This window comes from Musca autumnalis, unplaced genomic scaffold (assembly GCF_047663935.1).
Source record: "Musca autumnalis isolate F117 unplaced genomic scaffold, ASM4766393v1 scaffold_5, whole genome shotgun sequence".
Taxonomy (NCBI): domain Eukaryota; kingdom Metazoa; phylum Arthropoda; class Insecta; order Diptera; family Muscidae; genus Musca; species Musca autumnalis.
In genome coordinates, this window is record NW_027412088.1 from 207,189,040 (window position 1) to 207,213,113 (window position 24,074).

Sequence of the window (24,074 nt, forward strand, 5' to 3'; positions counted from 1 at the left end):
CTCTACAAAAGTGGTGTCTTAAACACGCCGTTCGGACTCGGCGATAAACTGTAGGTCCCATATCATTGAGCTAATATGAATCGGGGTGCACTCATTGATATGAGAGAAGTCTCCCTTGTCCCTTATGGTATGTTTGTGGAACAATTATATAACTATTGAAGGCAGTAACCGATTTGGTCCATGCTTTGCTCATCGTGAAATGTCTACCAGACTTAGATTAGGTTTCAATATGGGCTCAATCGGTCCACTCCTTCGGGTACCTCCCACACAAAATTTCGGAAAATATCAGATTAGGACCAGCTCTCGAATCGCTTTGATTTTTGTTGTGACAACTTGTAATCACTGTCCTCCATACAACGGTACAAGTTTCATCGGGGGCAAGTCCATACTTCCTGAGAAAATAGCCTGAAAAGTGCAAAAAAACACCTGTAACACCGTGTGTAGTGGTTGGAGCGCAATATAAATCTAGAACGAATCTGCTGATTCGATCCAAAATTTGGCCTTTGTAATATTTTGTCCAAACTTAGTTTAGGTTCGAAGATAAGCCATATCGGTCCACTCTTTCAGGTACCTCCCCCATAAAAGTTCAAAAATGTTCGGAAATATTGTGCGCACGATAACTCTTGAAGGGGGTGACCGATTTGGTCCATACTTTACACGTCCTAATATATCTACCAGATATAGATCAGGTTCGAATATGGACTATATTTGTGCAGAAACCTCCCACACAAAACTTAGGATAAGTTCACTTTAAGACCTGCTCTCGAATCACTTCGATTTTTGTAGAAGCAACTTGCATTCGCTGCCTCCATTACAACGGTAAAAATTTTTTCAGGGGCAAATCCATACTTTTTGTGAAAGCAGCCCGAAAGAAACCCTATGTGGCTGGAGAACACGAACTGATCAACCTATTTGGTCCAAATTTTGGCCTTCGTCATATTTTGTCCAAACTTAGTTTCAGTTCGGAGATAGGCAATACCGGCCCACAACATCCGGTACTTCCCCCCATTATTTAAAAAAAAATGTCACTAAAATGCTATGCACAATATCTCTTGAACGAGCTGAGGGTATATCTCTGTCGGCAAAGCCGACTGATACTTTTTTACTTGTTTAACTGTAAAATTGCTATTTTTAATTCTCTTTGTCGGTTATCCAAATGAGCCAAACTTATCGCACTTGGTATAATAAACTGAGCTCGTACTTTTCACGAGAAGAAGGGAAATCTGTAATTCTCCATTAGCGCTTTCAGATGGTATACAATTAAGTCTTTGACCACCAATTGCTATGAAAGAGTAAACTTAAAGAGAGAAAGGCGTTCTACTCCTGTAAACTTTTAATAGGTAAAACAAGGGGGAGGGTTAAGATCTCAGGCGATAAATTGGTTTTATAAGACTGTGGTTTGTCCCGTCTTGGCATACGAATGTATTGTATGGTGGCATACGCACTTTACCAAGTTAAGGCAGGCAAAACTGGATATTGTACAACTCGCAGCTTCGATCCTCATCATCGGCGCTCTAAAAAGCACTCCTCAGGATGCGCTGAAGGCTATGCTGGATATCAAACCTTTGAATATTGAAAATATCACAGTCAGAAGCGTTAGATAAATGAAGATGTGGGGCGAGTTGGGTTTGGACACGCTTCTATCCTTCCCAAAGGAAACTGTCTAAGCCATCTGGAGATCAGTGATTACCTCTCACAATTATTCAAATTCAGAGCAGCTAAGATCTTAATTCCAACTAGGAGTTACTGAATCCATGGAAGACCGTCTATGACCATCTATACCGATGGAGGAGGACAGTAAGGGAGGACTTTCCGTGATGTCAGTCGATTATATAAGTCAACTTAAGTGGTTCTGAGAGGTCGGTAGTGGTATTTGTCAAATCCAAGGTTACTTAACATGTGTACAGATCTGCTGGGAAGTTTACAGAATTAAATAAATTTCTATTAGCTACCTGGACATTAAGAAATCTGTACAACGCCAATATGTCGTTTAATTAATAAACTCGACAACTTCTATACAGATCTAACAGTTTGTGCATTTCAGAACGAATACGGTTGCAAGGTCCCGAGACTTATCTGGCCACTTTTATCGAGTCGTAAAAGTTTTTCATTACTTCTACCCTAGAAGGCGGAGATCAGAATTGCTACAGGAGGCATTACTGGAAACAGCTGTGTAATATCCAGAACTTGTTGGTGTTATGAAAGCAATGTCAATTACTGCTGACTATGTGAAGCTGAGGAGGAGACAGAAGCAATCGAGCACCTACTATGTCAATAATCAATGTTAAACACCAGATATAGACTCTTCGGTAATTGTGAGGTCTCATCTTTCTCATAACTATCAGACCCAGCAGTCATTGTCGTTTTCTCAAGAAATATTAGATGGCTATGGAAAAGTACGATTCGTATATGAAGTCCTCTATCTATTTATACTAATCTTTATACTAATCCTTTATTCTATATTTTCTTTTCTACTTACAGGATGAACACTTTTTTTGTCTCAGAGTAAAGCGGTTGTATTAATTACAGTCACGCATCCTTAAACTTAAACCTAACATACAATGGTGTATAAAAAAAAGCTATTTGTCACGAAAACCAGAAGGGAACTTCGCTTTATATGAGAGTACAGCTGAACTTATCCGTGGCTCACTTAAAATGGGAAGGCTAAACCGTTAATGACAAAATTTCAAGCGAAGTTGAATATCTTGGATGGAGTATAGCAGAGGATCGTTATGCTTGGAAATCTAATAAAATCTAAGCTTGAGCTTGTACGTTAAAAAAACTTAATTGTTGTAACCACGTATGTATGTATGTGCTGCCGGACTTCTCATTGTATTTCATTATAAAATTTCACAATAAAAGGTGTCTGACTATGTAACCATGTATGTGCTGCCGGACTTCTCAGTGTATTTCATTACAAAACTTCACAATAAAAGGTGTCAGACTTTTACATAAGACTATTTCCAATAAGTCTTATGTAGAGATTTCGTATGCACATTTTTATTATATTTACAACATCTCGGTTGAAATCGGGGATGATAACTATATAGAAATTTGGTATTGGAAAAGAACCATATCAGGCTATATTCTTGAGTCTCATGGATTGCCAAAGATAAGACAAAGACAAAATTTCTATTTTTGGCCATAAATCGGTCAAAAAAATTCTTTTTATTTTTATACCCTCAGGCTTTAGGCTATGAAGGGTATATGAAGAAAAGACAAAATTTTTTAGTTTTCCATAAAAAAAAAATTAAAAATTTTTTTTTAAGCTACATGAAAGATTTTTGGTACATAGATTGGGAAAAAAATCCCATTCTTAAATCTGTTCGAGATACTAATTTTGGTTGTTGCGCGCGAAAGTTATGGCGGTTTCAATTCTGATAAAAAGAAAAAAATCTTTAAAAGACTCTAATCATTATATTGAGAAAGTCTCTTAATTAGGGGCTCCCTACATACTATATGTTTACTGAGGTCCCATAACTTTAGTGAAAAAGTTGTAAATTTTCGCGGAAATAAGGAAAGCATTCAAAACAATTGGTAGTTTACAAGTTGTTCTAATAAAATTCAAGCTGTTTATGCATCTGAAAAAAATATGAAAAATATGTACGTAATCTAAACATCGCGAAGATTCAAATGAAACCAAAACTATACAAATCCGTTTAGCGGTTTGCATATTATAGCAAAAAACAAAAAATATATTGAAGAAATTTATAAAATTTTTGTAAGAGAAAATATTTATTAAAATTTATTTTGTGAGTTAGTTGAACAAAATGTAAGAAAAATAGGTCGGAGTTTTTCTTCTATTTTAGTTAAATTTCACGCAATAAATCACATGTTTTATTCTAAACACTTCTCGAAAACACGCTAACATCTAGCAGAAGATATGGATATCTTTCAAATAAATGTTGGTTTCCTTTAAATGGGATATAATCTTGAAATAAAATTGTATCGGATAATGTTCATTTTGAAATGCGTGTAAATCGCGAAATCCTCAAAATCACTTGATGCGCATGCGGTTTACCAATACAGCGAATTCTTCTCTTTTAATTTGTACACATTTGCCAGGATTTAGTTTGGCGGCTAAGTTGTAGCATCGTCTGCAGTTTAGTGTGCAACAAACTGTATAACGCTTATATTTTGCACAAAGTGCATACAATTTTTATGCGCATCCGATTTCACTATCAACCGTGAAAAAATACATCGATCTAAACATATTTCAATAAATTCCATCAAGAACCCTGGATGTAGCATAACACGGTATTTTTTGGATAAATCGGATACAGCTCCCATGCCACTAAATTTTTCAAACCGCTGTTTTCGCACAAACGCGAGTGATGACTCACTTTTTTCATTGAAATGGAAACGATCCACATAAAACGCGAATTAGTCAGCGATATTTTGAAAAACATTTTTCGCAAATTTTTTAATTTTTGCAGTAGCCATTTCCGCCGTTCTAGTAGATGGATTTTTACGATCTGTGATTCATATGATCCGGATCGTCGAAAAACTAAAATATCGCGGGGTACCAGCACACTCAAGACGATATTGTAAATAATGTACCAAAAAAATAGGTTTTTTAGAAAAAATATCGCACTAAATTTTGGCCTTTGGCAGTATATTACACTGCTGCTGTGTGGGCTACATACTCAATATACATATCAGATTATGCAAAATCGCGAGTTCTTTAATCATATAATTGGTTTTTCGAAATATCCGAATGCGCGTCCCAGTTATATAAAAAATACAAAAAACACCTGAAATCCGGCTTCAAAATGTCAGCATCCATAAATGGTGGATGCAGTGGAAATTTTGGAAAGTGATACATTAGAAGTGTAATCTTCATTTTGTATTCTCCTACTTTTACTTTGGACTGATGTCCGTCATTTGAATCGTTTAATCAGAAATCGAATAGCAATGTAAAAAACCTGTTTAGCTACAACGTGTTTTACCTATGTTTTTTCCATTACGCGGTCGTAACTACCACGTAAATTAAATTTTTTTGCTAAATTTTTGAACTTTGTACAAAAACATCTAAATTAATCCAGCAATAGTCATAGTTACTGGTAAACTACAATAGTTCGCGTATTATAATAGTGCAAACCTTGGCTTCATGGAAACTAAAAAATTTTGACTTTTCCTCATATACACTTTCATACGGGCAAAATGTGCCTCATCGAAATAATGGTTTTAGACCCCAAGTATGTTTGGACGAAATGTGTTTCAGACAATTTGGAGTCGATTGAGCAATGTCCGTCCGTCTGTCTGTCTGTCTGTCTGGCTGGCTGGAGCGCACGATAACTCTCGGAGGGATGAACCGATTCGGTTCAAATTTTGGCTTTCGTAATATTTTGTCCAAACTTAGTTTAAGTTCGAAGATGAGCTATATCGGTCCACTCCTTCCGGTACCTCCTCCACAAAAGTTCGAAAATGTTCGGAAAATTTGTACGCACGATAACTCTTGAAGGGTGTAACCGATTTAGTCCATACTTTGCCCATCGTGGAGCGTGTACCAGACTTAAATCAGGTTTTAATATGGACTCAATCGGTCCACTCCGTCGAGTACCTCCCACACAAAATTTTGGAAAAGTTCAGTTTAGGAACATCTCTCGAATCGCTTTGATTTTTGCTTTAGCAACTTGTATTCACTGCCCTCCATACGACGGTATAAGTTTCATCAGGGGCAAGTCCATACTTCCTGAGAAAATAGCCTGAAAGTTGCAAAAAACCCCTATGACAACGTGTGAGGAGGTTGGAGGGCAAAATAACTCTCGAACAGGTCTGCCGATTCGGTCCAAAGTTTGGCCTTAGTAATATTTTGTCCAAACATAGTTTAAGTTCGAAGATAAGCCATATCGGGCCACTCCTTCAGGTACCTCCCCCACAAAAGTTCCAAAATGGTCGGAAAAATTGTGCGTACGATAACTCTTGAAGAGAGTGGCCGAATTGGACCATACTTTACACATCCTAATATATCTACCAGATATAGATCAGGTTCAAATATGGACTATATTTGTCCACTCCATCCGGTAGCTCCCACACAAAATTTCGGATACATGTTCACTTTAAGACCTGCTTTCGAATCACTTTGATTTTTGTTGAAGCAACTTGCATTCGCTTCCTCAATTGCGATGGTAAAAGTTGTTTCAGGGGCAAGTCCATACTTCTTGAGCAAACAGCCCGAAGGGTGTAAAAACCCCCTATGGCACCATATGTAGTGGCTGGAGATCCACTTCCATAATGGTCAATGTCGATCAATTCCTTTTTGTATCTCCTCCGCAAATCGTTTGATCTTTAATCATAATCAACATTTTTGTCGGTTCAACGCCCAAAACTTTTAAAACCCCCTAAATACATACGTTTTTTGGGAAAAAAAGTTTCAATATTATCAGGCTGAGGGTATATCTCTGTCGGCAAAGCCGACTGATACTTTTTTACTTGTTTAAACTTGACCTTTTAACCACAACTAGTTATACTGAAGCATGCATGTAAACGGCTGATAATCTCGCAGGTATTGTCAACTTTATAATTAATTAAAAGCAACACGCAATTTCAATTTAAATCTCATTAAAATTAAGGCGGTAGTCATTGAAAAAAAAAAACAACTGTTTATTGAATGGCGCAAAGCGTTCACTAAGCAAATAGCGACGCTTTAAATGATGTCAGTTATTTATTTTTAAATAGTTTAAAGATTATAAGAAATTCTTCCAAAACCGTTTTGAAAAGGACAAAAGCATTGGAAACTGAAGAATGGTAAAAAGCATATGAAATATTTTTTAAACACCAGAATATATTTGGAACATGATTCAGGATATTATAAATAGTGTAATTTGTGGATTGAAATCCCCCATGCTTACAGTTGAAGTAACGTTGACATTTATTGCGTAGTTATCAAATTTTGTAGCTAATAAAAAACTAAATTTCCGCTTGTTTTTCCCATACCGTTTAATACATTTTTGTATGTTCGTTTTAAATATCTATATATTAAAGTATAGAAAAATGAATCAGAGAAAATCTGAAAATTTATATTTACATTTAGTGTCACAGAAATTCGATTTTTGCTTTAGACGCCTTCAGATTTTTTATTATCTTGCTTTCAAAACACTTTTTATTCCACTTTTAATTTTTATTTATTTTTTTTTTAATTTTTGCACTTTGCAAATTTTCTTTATAAATCAATTTTTATATTGCATTTCTTTTACAAATATAAATGAATTGTGTTTAGTGTGATTTTTTGTTTTAATTTTAAATTTTATTCAAAATATTTTTTGTTAAGAGAAGTTGAGCAACTTTTTCTTTTGTGAACGTTTATCACGAATATCCTGTGCAGACTGATTCGAATTTGCTTGAAAACGTGGCTTTTACGTGAAGTGAATTTAACAAAAAAGAAAACCAACAAGGGAAAATCGTTGTCTATGTGTGTGTGTAAATCCCCACACGATGTGTGACGAACAAAAAAGTAACAACAAATGCGCAAAATAAAAACAAACCAAAAACACAACGCCACTCTCTCTCCCATTTCGATTGAAAAGTATCAATGAAATTGTATTTTATGCCGCACAAAATGAGGATGTTAATGTCTGAGCGTGGTAGGAGAGTGTTTCTAGACTATGTGAGAGAGCAATATAATGTCCTAAAAATTTCCCAAAACAAACCGCATGCAAACATGTTGCTCATTTTATATTGGTAATGTTTGTGGGTGGTTCTGTTTATTGCTTGGCAAATGTGCTCCTAGCAAATCACCCAAACACACATACTGTGACATGCAACAAATGTACAGGGCCAAGAGAAAACAATGTTGGCTATAAGCTGCAACATGTAATAACCTTCTTCTGTAGCCACAACATGTTGCAATTAGCAACAATATAAAAACATACTTTCAGGACAAGAGGAGGAGTAAAAATAGTTTTGCCGGTAGTCTGGGAATAAAATCAAGAAAATGCAAAGGCAAAGAAAAGGCAACACAAAAGATCACTTTTACAGAATACAAGTAACAATTAGGGAACTTTAATAGAATGGAAGTCACCTTAAAAGGTCTTCTGTAAAATGGAAGTCAACTTTAGGGGACTAGAGACTAGAATTAGCCTTTGGGGAACTTCTATAGAGTTGGGGACTCTATAGCACAGAACACGGAAGTTAGGACGTCCACAAATATAAATAGAATAGAAGTCTTCTTTAGGGGATTTTATCAAAATAAAATTCGTATTTAGGGGACTTTTATGAATACAAATGACCTCTACGGGATTTTTACAGAAAAGAAGTCACAAATAGGTGACTTTTAAGGAATTGTCACATTAAGGAGATTTCTATTGAATATTAGTAAGGGGACTTCTATAGAGTAGAAGTCGCCCTAAGGGAAGTTGTTTAGAACAGATGCCGCCTTTAGGGGACACCTATTTTGGGTACTTCTATAGAAGATAAGTCACCTTTAGGGGACTTCTTTAGAATAGAAGTCGCCTTTATGGGACTTCGATAGACTACAAGTCGCCTTTTAAAGGAACTTCTATAGAATAGAAGTCGCCTTTATGAGACTGCTATGGACAAGAAGTCACCTTTAGATGTCTTCTATAGAATGGAAGTTCATTTTAGGAGACTTCTATAGGCTTTAAGTCGCTTTTAGCGTACTTCTATAGAACAGAATTCACGTTTAGTTCAGATGTCCCCTACTCTATAGTCCCCTAAAGGCGACTACTACTCTATAAAAGTTCCCTAAAAGGGAGTTCTTGTCTATAGAGGTCCCCTAAAGGCGACTTCTACTCTATAAAAGTTCCCTAAAAGGGACTTCTTGTCTATAGAAGTCCTCTAAAGACGACGTCTAGTCTATAAAAGTCCCCTAATGGCGACTTCTAGTCTATAGAAGTCCTCTAATGGCGACTTCTAGTCTACAGAAGTCCCCTAATAGCGATTTCTAGTCTATAGAAGTCCCCTATAAATGAATTCTGTTCTATAAAAGTCCCATTCTGGTCTATAGAAGTCCCCTAAAGACAGCTTATATTCCTTAGAAATCCCCCAAAAGTGACTTCTGATCTATAGAATTCACTTAAATTACTCCTAAAGATGACTTCTAGTCTGTAAAACCCCCGAAATATGACTTCTAGTCTACAGAAATCCCCTAAAGACGACGTCTAGGCTACAGAAGCCCCCTAATGGCGACTTCTAGTCTATAGAAGTCCCCTAAAGATGAATTCTGATATACAAAAGTCCCCTAATGGCGACTTCTAGTCTATAGAAGTTCCCTAATTGTGACTTCTAGTCTATATAAGTCCCACAAAAATGACTTCTAGTCTATAGATGTCCGCTAAAGTTAGCTTCTATTCTTTAGAAATCACATAAATAGGGCTTCTGGTCTATAGAAGTCTCCTAAAGCCGACTTCTGGTCTATAAAAGTAGCTTAAAGATGACTTCTGGTCTGTAGAATTCTCCTAATGAAGACTTCTGGTCTAGAGATATCCCCTAATGTCGACTTTTAGTCTATAGAAGGCCCTTAAATATGACTTCTAGGCTATAGAAATCGCCTAAAGATGACTTATAGGCTAAAGAAGTCTCCTAAAGCCGACGCCTGGTCTATAGAAGTCCCCTAATGGTGACTTGTAGTCTATAGAAGTCTCCTAAAGATGACTCCTAGTTTATAGAAGTCCCCTAAAGATGAATTCTGGTCTGTAGAAGTCCCCTAATGGTGACTTCTAGTCTATGGAAGTCCCCTAAAGATAAATTCTGGTTTCTAGGAGTCCCGTAATGGTGACCCCTAAGCGACTTCTAGTCTATGGAAATCCCCTAATGGTGACTTCTAGTCTATAGAAGTCCCCTAAAGCTGACTTCTATTCTATAAAAGTCCCCAAATGGTGACTTCTAGTCTATAGAAGTCCCCTAAAGCTGACTTCTAGTCTATAGAAGTCCCCTAATAGTGACTTCCCTAAAGCCGATTTCTAGTCTATAGATGTCCCCTAAAGATAACTTCTAGTCTATAGAAATCCTCTAAAGTCAACTTCTAGGCTATAAAAGTCCCCTAAAGCCGACATTTAGTTTATAGAAGTCCCCTAAAGATGGCTTCTGGTCTATAGAAGTCCCCTAATGCCGACTTCAAGTCTATAGAAGTCCCCTAAAAATGACTTCTAGTCTATAGAAGCCCCTAAAGGTGACTCCTGGTCACCTTTAGCAGCCTCCTAAAGGCGACTTCTAGTCTAGAGAAGACCCCTAAAAGCGACTTCTAGTGTAGAGAAGACCCCTAAAGGCGACTTTTAGTCTATAAAAGTCCCCTAATGGCGACTTCTAGTCTATAGAAGTCACTTAAAACTGACTTCTGGTCTATAGAAGTCCCCTAAAGATAGCTTCTATTCTTTAGAAATCCCCTAAAGATGACTTCTGGTCTATAGAAGTCTCCCAAAGCCGACTACTGGTCTATAAAATTAGCTTAAAGATGACTTCTGGTCTGTAGAATTCTCCTAAAGAAGAGTTCTGGTCTAGAGATATCCCCTAATGTCGACTTTTAGTCTATAGAAGACCTCTAAAGATGACTTTTAGGCTATAGAAGCCCCTATAGCCGACTTCTAGTCTATAGAAGTCCCCTAATGGTGACTTCTAGTCTATAAAATCTTCTAAAGATGACTTCTAGGCTATAGAAGTCCCCTAAAGCCTACTTCTATTCTATAAAAGTCCCCTAATGGTGAGTTCTATTCTATATAAGTCCCCTGAAGATGACTTCTGGTCTACAGAAGTCCTCTAAAGCTGACTTCTAGTCTATAGAAGTCCCCTAAAGCTGACTTCTAGTCTATGGAAATCCCCTAAAGACGACTTCTAGGCTATAGAAGTCCCCTAAAGCTGACTTCTATTCTATAAAAGTCCCCTAATGGTGACTTCTAGTCTATAGAAGTCCCCTAAAGCTGACTTCTAGTCTATAGAATTCCCCTAATAGTGACTTCCCTAAAGCCGATTTCTAGTCTATAGATGTCCCCTAAAGATAACTTCTAGTCTATAGAAATCCTCTAAAGTCAACTTCTAGGCTATAAAAGTCCCCTAAAGCCGACATTTAGTTTATAGAAGTCCCCTAAAGATGGCTTCTGGTCTATAGAAGTCCCCAAATGCCGACTTCAAGTCTATAGAAGTCCCCTAAAAATGACTTCTGGTCTATAGAAGCCCCTAAAGGTGACTCCTGGTCACCTTTAGCAGCCTCCTAAAGGCGACTTCTAATCTAGAGAAGACCCCTAAAAGCGACTTCTAGTGTAGAGAAGACCCCTAAAGGCGACTTATAGTCTATAAAAGTCCCCTAATGGCGACTTCTAAAACTGACTTCTGGTCTATAGAAGTCCCCTAAAGATAGCTTCTATTCTTTAGAAATCCCCTAAAGATGACTTCTGGTCTATAGAAGTCTCCCAAAGCCGACTACTGGTCTATAAAATTAGCTTAAAGATGACTTCTGGTCTGTAGAATTCTCCTAAAGAAGACTTCTGGTCTAGAGATATCCCCTAATGTCGACTTTTAGTCTATAGAAGACCTCTAAAGATGACTTTTAGGCTATAGAAGCCCCTATAGCCGACTTCTAGTCTATAGAAGTCCCCTAATGGTGACTTCTAGTCTATAAAATCTTCTAAAGATGACTTCTAGGCTATAGAAGTCCCCTTAAGCCTACTTCTATTCTATAAAAGTCCCCTAATGGTGAGTTCTATTCTATAGAAGTCCCCTAAAGATGACTTCTGGTCTACAGAAGTCCTCTAAAGCTGACTTCTAGTCTATAGAAGTCCCCTAAAGCTGACTTCTAGTCTATAGAAGTCCCCTAAATCCGACTTCTAGTCTATAGAAATCCTCTAAAGTCAACTTCTAGGCTATAATAGTCCCCTAAAGCCGACATCTAGTGTATAGAAGTCCCCTAAAGATAGCATCTGGTCTATAGAAGTCCCCTAAAGATGACTTCTGGTCTGTTTTATAGAGGTCACCTAAAAGCGACTTTTGTTTTATAGAAGTCTCCAAAGTCGACTTCCGTTCTATGGAAGTCCACCAGTCTACTGACGTTAAGTTCATTTTAATTTAATGCATTCATTTACTCATTCCCATCTATAGAAGTCTCCTAAAGATGACTTCTACTCTAAAGAAGTCCCCTTAAGATGACTTCTGGTCTATAGAAGTCCCCTAATGCCAACTTGAAGTCTATAGAAGTCCCCTACAAATTACTTCTAGTCTATAGAAGCCCCCTAAAGGTGACTCCTGGCCACCCTTATCAGCCTTCTAAAGGGGCTTCTAGTCTAGAGAAGATCCCTAAAGGCGATTTATAGTCAATAGAAATCCCCTAAAGCGACTTCTAGTCTAAAAAATCCCCTAAAGCCGATTTCTATTCTATAAAAGTCATCTAAAGTCGACATCTAGTCTATAGAAGTCCCCCAGTACCGACTTCTAGTCTATAGAAGTCACCTAAAGATGACTTCTGGTCTAAAGAAGCCCCCTAAAGATGACTTCTAGTCTATAGAAGTCCCCCAAAGGTGACTTCTGCCCTTTAAAAATCTCCTAGGCCATAAAAGTCTTCTACATTCGACTTCTGTTCTGTAGAAGTCCCCTAATGGCGACTTCTGTTCTACAGAAATCATCTGAAGCCGACTTCTGTTTTATAGAGGTCACCTAAAAGCGACTTTTGTTTTATAGAAGTCTCCAAAAGTCAACTTCCGTTCTATGGAAGTCCACCAGTCTACTGGCGTTAAGTTCATTTTAATTTAGGGCATTCATTTACTCATCCCCATCCATCCCATTTCCCATCCTTCTTTCCTTTTACGATAACACTTTATTGCGAAATCCCACAGAAACCACGTCTAAACAACATCTTTTTAGAACATCTTTAAGGCCTCTTGGGTCATTTTCGGTTTGTTAATGTTTGGTCGTTTGTTATTAAAACCGCAATTAATTGCTATTGTTGAAGTTATTCCTGTTGTTGTTGCTGTGTCTTTAGTCACATGCCATTTTGGCCACTAGCAATGTGGCTTTCACTTGGCTCAGTTGCCATTTTAGAGTTTTGGGAATAGGGCAGAACTTGTCTCCTTTGCTTATCTTTTAGTTTATATTTGGAAAACTTCATGAAACATTGTTGTTCGTTGCTTTTGGCCATCCATGTGGTGGTGGGCTGGCCAAAGATTTATTCAACTAATCTTTGTTTTTAATTGTTTGAAGTTTTCCATAGAAAGTGACAAAATAGCTCTATTTATTTAAGATTAGACAATAAGTGACCCGAAAAACAAGGCAAGAGGGTGTTTTCTTCCAAATTTAATTAAAACAAATTAAAATGTGTGATGAACTAAACTTTTTAATCAAGTGGTGGTCACTAGTTCAGGGTTAATTAAATTTTGTGGAAATTAAAAAAATTCAAGACAATTTAATGTAAAGTTCTATGAGTATGATGTGAAATGGCCTTTGGAGTAATTTGCTTCAATAATAAAATCGTAGGGGAATTTATAAATTATTATTGCCTTTGATATTCAGTCCTGTCCTTCAGGCACTTCTTTGTTTAGTTTCAGAATTTCAAATGATGATGCGTCATTTTTATTATCTCTTCCCGGAGAGCAAACATTTACTGATGTTTAATATCAATTATGCCAGAAGCAACACAAACACAGACAATATAAAAATCATTTATTACAAATTTTTGAAAACATTGCTGACGGGATGTTGTCGTTAACAAATCCATCCGCCCTCCCTTTTTTTTGCACGACTCCGACGTCGTTTGTGATTACGACCCTATTTATGATTAATTGCTTCCCAACTTGTTGGTATAATGAGGCAAGCAATAGCAATAATACGTAGTATATGTCGCACTACATCCGTACATGGCCAGCTAGCATTTTCACATTGTTTAGGCCATAATATCAAATCGAAATGGTCCATAAAAAGTTTAATAGAAATATTTGAAGTACAGTCGGTAGTCTTTGATATGCAGCAGTAGTCAGTCGTCTAAAGCAATAAACATAGATTTTATTGTTCATGTTCATCTGCTTCTTCTTTTTCAACACACATAGTTGTACATCTGTATTTAATGTTTTAATTCGCACAACAAACACAAAGAACACAAGTGTTTTACTATGTTTTATCTCTTAACCTACACTTCCACCCGATCTATTCAGCATCTATGTGGTCTGACTTGTCTTTGTAATTTCTCTAATTTATTGAGATGAGGTGCTTATGTTGTGTTAAACCAACAACATAATCCATAAGGAAAATTTAAATTGCTATATTGTGCCATAAATGCACAAAGACACACACATATATATCTACATATAATGTATGTATGTATGTTTGAATTAAAATGCAAAATAAATAAACAAACATAAGACAATGAAAACATGTTACCAACAATAATGCTGCTAATCAAAAACAAACAAAAACACCACACAAAACAAAACATGGAACAGATGAGAATATGGTTTCTTTATGTCTTTAAAATAACTAGAGAAATCAAAGCATAGACGCCCTCATTTTAAAAGTATTTATGCCCTAAACGTTACAATTTGCTTCTTCCGTTTTTATGACTATCAAAAGTTTTATAATTTCGCCAAAACAAAAAAACACATACATATAAACATAAATTCATACTTTAGCATTATCGTTTTTTAAACCCATAAATGTCTACTGCTGAGGCTTTGGCTGTTCCTTTGTTCTTCTGATGAAAGCAACAAGTGGCCTTATTTACTTTCAAAGATTTTCATCCTCCGCTTAAGTTGTGTTTTTTGCTCTTGTTACTGTTTAACAATGTAGGCTGGCACTGCGGCGTAACACCCCAAAAGGGACATTATATATATTTGTATGTACATATATGTGTGCACAATCTTAGCAAGGAAAGATGTTACCCACTATTTAACAGAATATTCACATCTTTAACGAATGTTGTTAATGATTTAAGGGGACAGATATTAATTCAAGCAAAAAAGGAGAAATAAGAAATCAATTTTAATGGAATCTGCTTCCAAAAAAAGTAAATACGCTAACAAAAACGTTCAAAGAATTTTTGGCAAAAATTGGTAATGAACTATTCTTAAGTTTGTAGTCCTTAAAAGAAGCTAATAGTACGTATATATATAACAGGATTTAACAAACCCACTGGGTTTCAAATACCAAACCCTTTTCGTATTTTTTCCTTTTATTATTCCACCTGGGAACATACTCGTAGGGGTTCTATAATACATTTCCATGTTAATCTATCTTGACATATTAATTTTATTTCATCGAAAGATTTATTTTTTTAAAATCAGTTTTAATGGTTCTCCTTCAAGTATTTTTTGGACGTCCGGGTAGACGGCTACCATGTGGGTTCCATTCCAGGGCTATTCTGGTGACACTGTTAGACGGTTTGCGCAGTGTATGGCCAATCCATTTCCATTTTCGTCTGGTAATTTGTTGAAGTATTGGATCTTCCTTTGTCTGTCTTAAGAGTTCGTCGTTTGATATAGTGTTTGGCCAGAACACTTTCAGTATAATACGGACACATTTGTTTACAAATGTTTGCAAATTGTGCGCCAAGCTTTTGGTCATTAGCCAAGTCTCGCTGCCATACAGCAATGTTGATTTGACACAGCTATTAAAAAGTCGAAGTTTCGTATTTTTTGAGATGTGGGCTGATTTCCACGTTCTTCTCAAGCGACCGAATGCTGATCTGGCTTTGTTTATCCGACTGTTAACATCGTCGCTTACTCCACCATCTGCTGACATGATGCTACCGAGGTAGCAGAAGGTTTTGACATATTTTATGGGATTATTGCCAATCATAAAGCTGTTTGCGCTAATATTATTTATTCGCATCGCATATGTTTTTTCAATGATTATTTCTAGGCCGATAGTCTTTGCAATTTTAATGAGGTCGTCTAATTTGCTTTGCATTGATTGAAATTGTGTGACAATAAGTATATGTCATCGGCATAATCAAGATCTTCCAACTGTCGGTCAAAGGTCCAATTAATACCTCTTTTTTTAGAACATAAATATAACATAATCTCATCCAAAACTGCTGCAAATAAAAGGGGGGAGAGGGGGCAACCTTGCTTAACTCCAGCGTTCGTATGGAAGGATTCGCTTGTGAGGCCGCTATGACGAACGTGGAGTATGGTACTCTCGTACATTGATTTGATAATATTTATTATTTTCTGCGGCACCACTTTTGCTGCTAGTGTTGCCTATATAGCATCGCGGTTTATAGAGTCGAAAGCTTTTTTGAAATCTACAAATATGAGATACAGTTCTGTTTTCCATTCTATGGATTGCTCTATCATTATGCGCAGTGTATTAATTTGATCTAAGCAGCTTCGGTTTGGTCGAAACCCTGCTTGTTCGTCACGCAGAGACTTCTCTATGCTTTGCAATCTATAATTTAGAAGGATGGACATTAATTTGTAAATTGTGTTTAAAATGGTTATGCCTCTCCAGTTATCGCAGACAGTTAAACCATTTTTCTTTGGCAGTTTTATGATGGCTGTTTTCGACCATGTAGTTGGAAATTGCTCATTTGCCCAAATGTCTTTTACATAAGGTTCTAAAATTTTTGCTGATGCGGTGGGATTTGTTTGCAGTAGTTCGGGGGGTATGCCGTATTCTCCTGGTGATTTATTGCGCTTTCGTTTCAATATGGCGCCTCTTATCTCTTCTACGGTGGGCGTATGTACATATATCGAAAAGTTAATGGGGGTATTCACATTCAGATGAATAGGGAAATTTTCATTGTTGTCATGATCAATATTACTTATACGTTCGATGTGTTATTTCCATAGATGGATTTGATCCTCAGGATTAGTGACTATCTGTCCGTTGGAATCTTTTAGCCCTCGACTAGCTCGTACACTGTTGTTGCATAATCGGTCTACTAACTGGTGGACTTTCCTGGCATCGTTCGCTCCTGCTGCAGCCTCAGCTTCGATGGCTATGTTTTCGATATATTTTCTTTTATCGGTTCTGGCTGCTTTTTTAACTGCTTTTGCTATTATTTTGTATTGCTGGTTGGTATTGACGTTTCCGAGTAATTTTTCCTTTAGGGTATTCCTTTCCTGTATTAATTTCCAGGTGTTGTCAGATATCCAGATTTTTTCTTGCTTCTTTCTTTCTGTATCCTATTTCCTTTTCCGCGATTGTTTTCAACGCGTTCACTGTTTCCTCCCATGGTTTGTTGTTAGTGGATATACATGTTTCTAGAAGTTCACTGACCATCTTTTTCTTCTGATTATTGTTATTAAGTATCTTCACATCGAGTTGCCTACCTATCTTCTTCGATTTACGTTTATAGTTATGACGGAGCTTTATTTTAATCGTGTCAATTAAACGTTCGTGGTCAGTGTCCATATCTGCTCCTCGTTTTGTGCGAACGTCCTGTAAGGAGCCTCTCAATTTGCGACTGATGCAAAGATGATCAATTTGGGTATGGGTTTGGCTATTTGGGGATGTCCAAGTGTATTTGTGAATATCTTTGTGAGGAAATATGGAACCACCAATTATGAGGTCGATGTTTGGCAGAGTTCTATAAGACGATCACCGTTGTTGTTTTTATGCCTAGGCTATGTTTTTCCATTACGTGCGTAATACCCTTATTTTCGGTTCCGATTTTAGCATTAAAGTCTCCAACGAGCACAATTATGTCGCGGTTAGGGATGTTTCGTAGTGTTGCGTTCAGTTGGTTGTAAAATTCGTCTTTTATTAAGGAGTCAGCATCCTCTGTCGGAGCGTAGCATTGTATAATGGAGACATCATTTGCTTCGGAATCTTGCAGTGAGAGATGTTCGATTTTGTTTTGAGATTACTAATCCGACCCCGCTTTCGCATCTAGTCTCCTTACCGCAGTATATGACCACGTTCCCTTCTTCAGTTATTAGTTCGTTACTTCCGCTCCATCGCATTTCACTGATACCTGTGATATCCAGTTTGAATTTAGCAATTTGAGCTTCTAATTGTGCGAGCCTTGATGGTTCCCGGAGCGTCCTAACATTCCATTGAGCGATTCTTATCCGTTTCTGTGTGCTTAGGTCGTCATCATTATTTTGGTGTTGTTTTCTGTATTACTTGAAGTTTCAGTAATCGATTGAGTTTCGAGTAAGAGATTGGCCCTCTGTAGCCTATGACGATGTTGGGGCTGCCAACTTGCAGGTGCCGTCCCACCTGTTCTAGTGTACACATTTGTATAGCGAATCGTTTGATCCAAGCAGACATCCGCTTTTCGCTGTACAGAAGCCATAGATGTGGATCCCACAACGCCAACTGTTTTTCAAACGCAACCATACCAGCTTTCTAAGCCTCTGCTTGCCATTTGTACTATGGGACCAGCTGCCGTCCCTTAGGCTAAGTTTTGGACACCCTCGGGTATTTTATTTCCCCGATGTCCGCCATAGATATCTATGATGAACGTTCTCCAATTCGCCAATGGGAGGGTCCCGATGGAGTATCTAGCAAACCCCACACCCCTTTGCGTATACGTCAAATAAATCCTCATTAAGAAGATTAACCCTGCTATAATATAAACATGGCCTAAGTTACTCATATTTATAGAGGACCTTTAACAGGTCTTCCATTTATAGAAGACTTTTACGAAGTGTTTTATCTATCGAAGACATTCTACCAATTGAAGATCTGTAGTAAGCGTTTTATCAATTTGAAACCTTTAAAGGTAGTCTATCTACAACTGAACTTAAAGAAGTCTTTTTTATATAGCATGATTTTAGGAGACCCTATCCTATTTGTAGACGACCTTACATAATACATACGTTGCCACTACATTCCCGAAGTTACAAGGGAGACTTCTCGCACATCAATAAGTGCGCGCCGATCCATATTGGTCCAATGACATGGGACCTACTTTCTATAGCCGTGTCCAAACGGCGTGTCTCACAACACGACTTCAATCTCACGGCAGCGGGTTCTTTCGCACCTGATTGACTCGAAACCAAAAGTGTTTCGTCCAGTGGCTGCCAACCCAATATCAAGCCTGTGCTGCTACAACAACAACACCACTTGAGTAGGTTAGAAAGGGGGACGGGTGCAACCGAAACTAATGTCAATGTTTCAAATGCCTAAAATATGCTTTGTAAAATCGCCAACACAGTGCTGCCAATGTTTCAAAATCATTCTTAAGCATAGACACAAACCAATAAAGTGGAATTAATTATTTCTTTGTAGTTTTTACCAGCTGTGCGATTCTCTAACTCATTTTTTGAATTACCGACAAAAATCGGTAACTTTAAAACGCAAAATTATGAATGAAAAGTTCAAATAAAAGTTGACAACACTCTTGCTATCGGTAGAACTTTACGACTACTTTTTATTCATCGCTAACTTACCGAAAATATTTAACCTAAATTATAACATTTAAATTTTACCGATTTTTACAGATGGCGCCACAATAAAAACAGCGTAGGCACAATCCAAAATGTGTACTATGCAAATCTGTAAATCTGTGGTACAGTGGAGTTGCGATAATTCGTAATTTAAGGGACCAGTCAATTTTTACAAATTATCGAGGATTACGATTTAGCGAGATTGCGGATTACTGAGGCTAAAATAATGAAATACGAATTATGGAGGTTTTTTATTTACATGTTGAAAAATTCAGAAACCATTCAACAAAGACCTTTTCTTCATCGGGATATTCAGGTAATTACGACGCTTTGCTATGCTGCTCTTTTTATACCCTCAGCCTTTAGTCTAACGAGTGTATACACACTTTGATACAACCAAAAATGTGCCTCATCGTTTGAATATGGTTCTTATCTGTCCACTCCTTCCGGTACCTTCCCCACAAAAGTTTTACATTGATGTGGTAAAATGGTACGTGCAATATATTTGGTACAAACTTCGGTCTCATAATATTTTGTCCAAACTTAGTTTGGTACGTTCGTACGTTGGTTTGCCATTTTTAAGCTTCACTTTCTTCCACTACTGAGGTATGTGTTCTTACCACGACATGTATTTTGCTTATAAGTCGAAGGGACCAAATTGCGTGTAATTTTTACGAAATATCGCGTTTTTTTCTCAAGGGACAGACATTTTATTACGAATTATCGAAGATTGCGAATTATCGCGATTCTTCTGTATATGTATGTGCCATCTGATGGCCAGCTATAAGATCACTCTCAACATCACCCGTTTGTATCACATTTTGGATTGTGTCTACGTTATCTGTATTGTAGCGCCATCGAATAAAAAATTCAAGAACCTACTCAATTACACCTTTTTGTCATCTCCTTTTGTAGTGCGGTTTTTCCGTAGCATAATTTTAGGTATATGTAAATTTCCACGCACATTTTGAATTCTTCTGTATTGTAGCGCCATCGGATAAAAAATACAAGAACCTACTCAATTACACCTTTTTGTCATCTCCTTTTGTAGTGCGGTTTTTTCGTAGCATAATTTTAGGTATTTGTAAATTCCCACACATTTTGAATTCTGCCAACGATATTTTATTGTGGCGTCATCTGGTGAAAATTACAAAAACATACTCAAAACCATCTTTCTTGGTTTGTGTCTACACTTAAAAATGATTTTAAAATATTGGCAGCACTATTTTGGCGATTTTCCATAGCATACTTTTAGACATTTAACCTTTGACATCACTTTCGGTTGCATCCGTCCTCATTTCTATCCTACTCACTTGTATAGAAGTTTTTAATGGCTGAAATATTCAGTACCTGTAAGCCGATATTACGCAGAGTAGATCTGCCAAGGCATTACGCTGAGGAGATTTGCCAAGGCAGAATGGACGGAGGCGGACGTGCTTACCACTACATAACGGTAGATGACCTAAAGGAGTTTTTAACTATAGAAGATCTGTAGGACGTCTTATCGCAAAGGGGACGTTCGGAAAGTCTTCGAAATATCGGAGAACGTTAAACTTTTGTCTATAGAGTACCTGTATGAAGTCCTTTATCTACAAAATACCTTTTGGAAAAATATTATATATAAAATACCTTTGGGAAGTTTTCTATCTGTAGAGAACTTTTAGGAGGTCTACCTATAGAAGGGCCTTTGGAGATCTCCTATCACTAGAAGAGCTTTAGAGTCCTTCAATCCATTAAAGAGCTTTATAAGACTTCTATTCATAGAAAAGCTTTATTTATTCAAATTTGAAGAAGAGAAGAACTTTAGAAGGTTTTCTACCAATAAAACAGCTTTAGAAGTTATTCCATGTATACAATAGCTATAGACGATCTTACATCTCTAGATAATATTTTGAGGTTTTCTATCAGGTGAAGAGCTTTAGAAGGCCTTCTGCTTAAAAAGAAGATTTTCTACATGTAGAAGGGCTTTTCAAGGTATTCTATACATAGAATAGCTTTAAGAGGCAACTATATATCGCTTAACAAGACAGAAAAGAAAACTCTACAAGTTTTTATGTATAAAAGAGCTTTAGAATGTTCAATAAACGAGCTTTCGAATTTAATAAATCTATAAAATAGATGTAGAAGGTCTTCTATCCATCAAAAAGTTTACAGATCCCTTAAAAATAGAAGAGCTTTAGAAGGTCTTCTACCTATAGACGAGTTTTATAATGTCTTCCACATGTAGATGAGCTTTAGAAGGTCTTCTCTCTATTGGAGGGGTTTCGAAGGTATTCTATCTAAAGGATAACTTTTGAAGGTCTATAAAAAGCTGTAGAAGGTATTTTTTCAATAAAATAGTTTTAGAAGTTAGTCTATCTATTGAAGAGGTTTAAAAGATCATCAACCCTTAGAAAAGCTTTAAAGGTCTTTCATATGTAGAAAAGTTTTAAGTAAAATGTCTTATATCTGCAGAAGTGCTTTAAAAGGTCTTTTATCTATACGAAACCTTATCCTTACGAAAATCTGTAGAAAGTTTTCATCTCTATAAGACCATTTGAAGGTCTTCCATATATATATCTACAGAACAGCTTTAGAAGACAGATTAGTAAACGCTACGAGTTTTGTATCTATTGAATGGCTATAGAGTGTCTTCTAGCTATAAAAGAGTTTTATATGTTAATCTATCTATAGAATAGCCCCTAGAAGGTCTTTTGTCTCTAGTTTTAGAGGTATTCTACAGTAGAAGAGCCTTTATAATTATACGGTCTATAGAAGAGTTTCAGGAGGTATTTTATATATAGAATAGTTTTTCAAGAGAGAAAAAAGAGCATAACTAGGTCTTTTATGCACAGAAGAGCATTAGGGCTGCTTTTATCTGTAGCATTTTTTATATCTCTAGAAAAGGTTTAGAAATTCTAATAATACCAGAAACTGTTTAAAGCAATACACATATATCTATAGAAGAACTTTAAGATGGCCTCTATAAAAGGTCTTATATTTGTGGAAGAACTTTTATTTGTAGAATGCCTTTAAGAAGTATGCAGTCACCTATCTATAAAATATCTTCTATCTAGAGAAAAGCGTTAAGGGATCTTCTTACTACAGAAGACCTTTTAGAGGTATAGAAGAGCTTTTGATGGCCCCCACCTAGGGAATACCTTAGGCCTCTACTATACAATATCTTTTGGAGATGCTTTTGATGGCCCCCACCTAGGGAATACCTTAGGCCTCTACTATACAATATCTTTTGGAGATGCTCCATCTATTGTATACGCTGTTGAATACAAAAAGTTTCGTAGGAACAAAATATGTGTAGCTTTAATTGTGATTTTTATGCCACGAGCCATACATATTATGGGCAAAGCACATACTCTTACACCACAAAATATCAAATTATTTTCTACTACTTTTCTGTGTGTGTTTTAAGTTCATTAGAATATCAACACTTGTTTGAACATTTGCAAAATGAACCTCTCTGCATATTTTACGGTCTCTTCGTTTCTAATTATTTGCAAGTAGAATTGATGGCTGTTTTCTCCCCCTGATTTCTCTACTCATTTTGTGAAAAGAAAGAAAAATATAGCCTGCGGTGACATTTCAATAGAGATTCGATAACAATGGTAGTAGAACACAGACATTCACACACTCCCTTACAAGTTAAAGTCTTATTTCATTGAAGCCAATGCAAATAAGAAAAAAAGAAGAAAAGAATTGGAATAAATCTACTCAACTTACCGCTGCTGATAATGATGTGGCAGCTATGTATATGGATTGCCATCAAAAGCCAAAAACACTTGATTGGCTTATTGCCAATTTCCTGCAGTGCAGAAGCTATGCTTGCTGCTGCTGGTGTCACATTGAATGCAGCAAAATGTGAACCACACTTGGCCATAGATCAAAGCAACGTTTCTGTTTTGGGCAAAGATATTAAAAGGGTTTAAAACAGAAAAATCTCATTAATTCCAACGAAACTTTATAGGGAAAAATTTGTCACACAGGACAATGATTGTTTGCTAGGATTTCAAATTGTTCGACAGGGCGAGAGAATGTGTGTTCGTGTGTTGAATAAACAATTAAATTTTGTGAAAATGTTGTAAGAAATAAATGTGGGTCAATTGTATTTGAAATGCAGTTCAGATATTTTAGTTCCTTGCTTTGTTTTGTTTGTCTCATCGCCTCACAGGGAGGAGTAGGCGGTTTCAAATGCACTTCCTGCACATTTCGTTTTGTTTGGTACAAAGTGACAACATGACAGCCTCAGCAGTTAATTTGATCACGTTCTCCCGCAAGACACAATTGGTGGTACAGCAAAAAAAAAAACGAATTACATCTTTAGTCAATGTTGAGAATGATAATGAAGTTATTGGTTGTGATGTTGGTTTTTTTTCTCTTTTTTTGTTTTAGTGTTTGTGTTTTATGTTCCATTCTTCAATGAATGGCTTACATAAAAAACATACGAACGACATCAAATGCAATGCAAAGAATGTAAATGTTTAAGGCATGTGACATTGAGGCTCATGTTGTTTTATTTAAATTTAAGGTTCAATTCTTCTATAATTTTGAAAATATGAAAATATTTTTATATTTTCCCAAAGATAATTATAAAATGAATTATTTCTAATATGACGTGCATCCACATCAATATTTCCCATAAACTACAAAAAAGTTGAATTTAATTTACACTTAAATTTGGAATACAACAAATTATTTCAAGTTCATGCCACTTGAACACTTCAAATAACAACTTGAGAGCAATCGTATTGTTGGGAACAGCCTAAAAACTAATTTATATATAGGAAATAATTCAATTAAATTTTC

At 36.5% G+C, this 24,074-nt stretch overlaps 1 protein-coding gene across 2 annotated transcripts in view; it reads right to left on the reverse strand.

Moving 5' to 3' along the window:
• The window catches only part of Cbp53E (Calbindin 53E), a 99,882-nt gene extending 92,552 nt beyond the window's left edge, over positions 1–7,330 (reverse strand). The window contains exon 1 of one of the 2 annotated variants that reach the window (XM_073988303.1): positions 7,031–7,330. The gene's annotated coding sequence lies outside the window, so the exon portion shown is untranslated. Of the gene's footprint in view, positions 1–6,854 lie in introns of both variants that reach the window. The other variant, XM_073988305.1, reaches the window with a different exon arrangement.
• Positions 7,331–24,074: the final 16,744 nt, after the last annotated feature.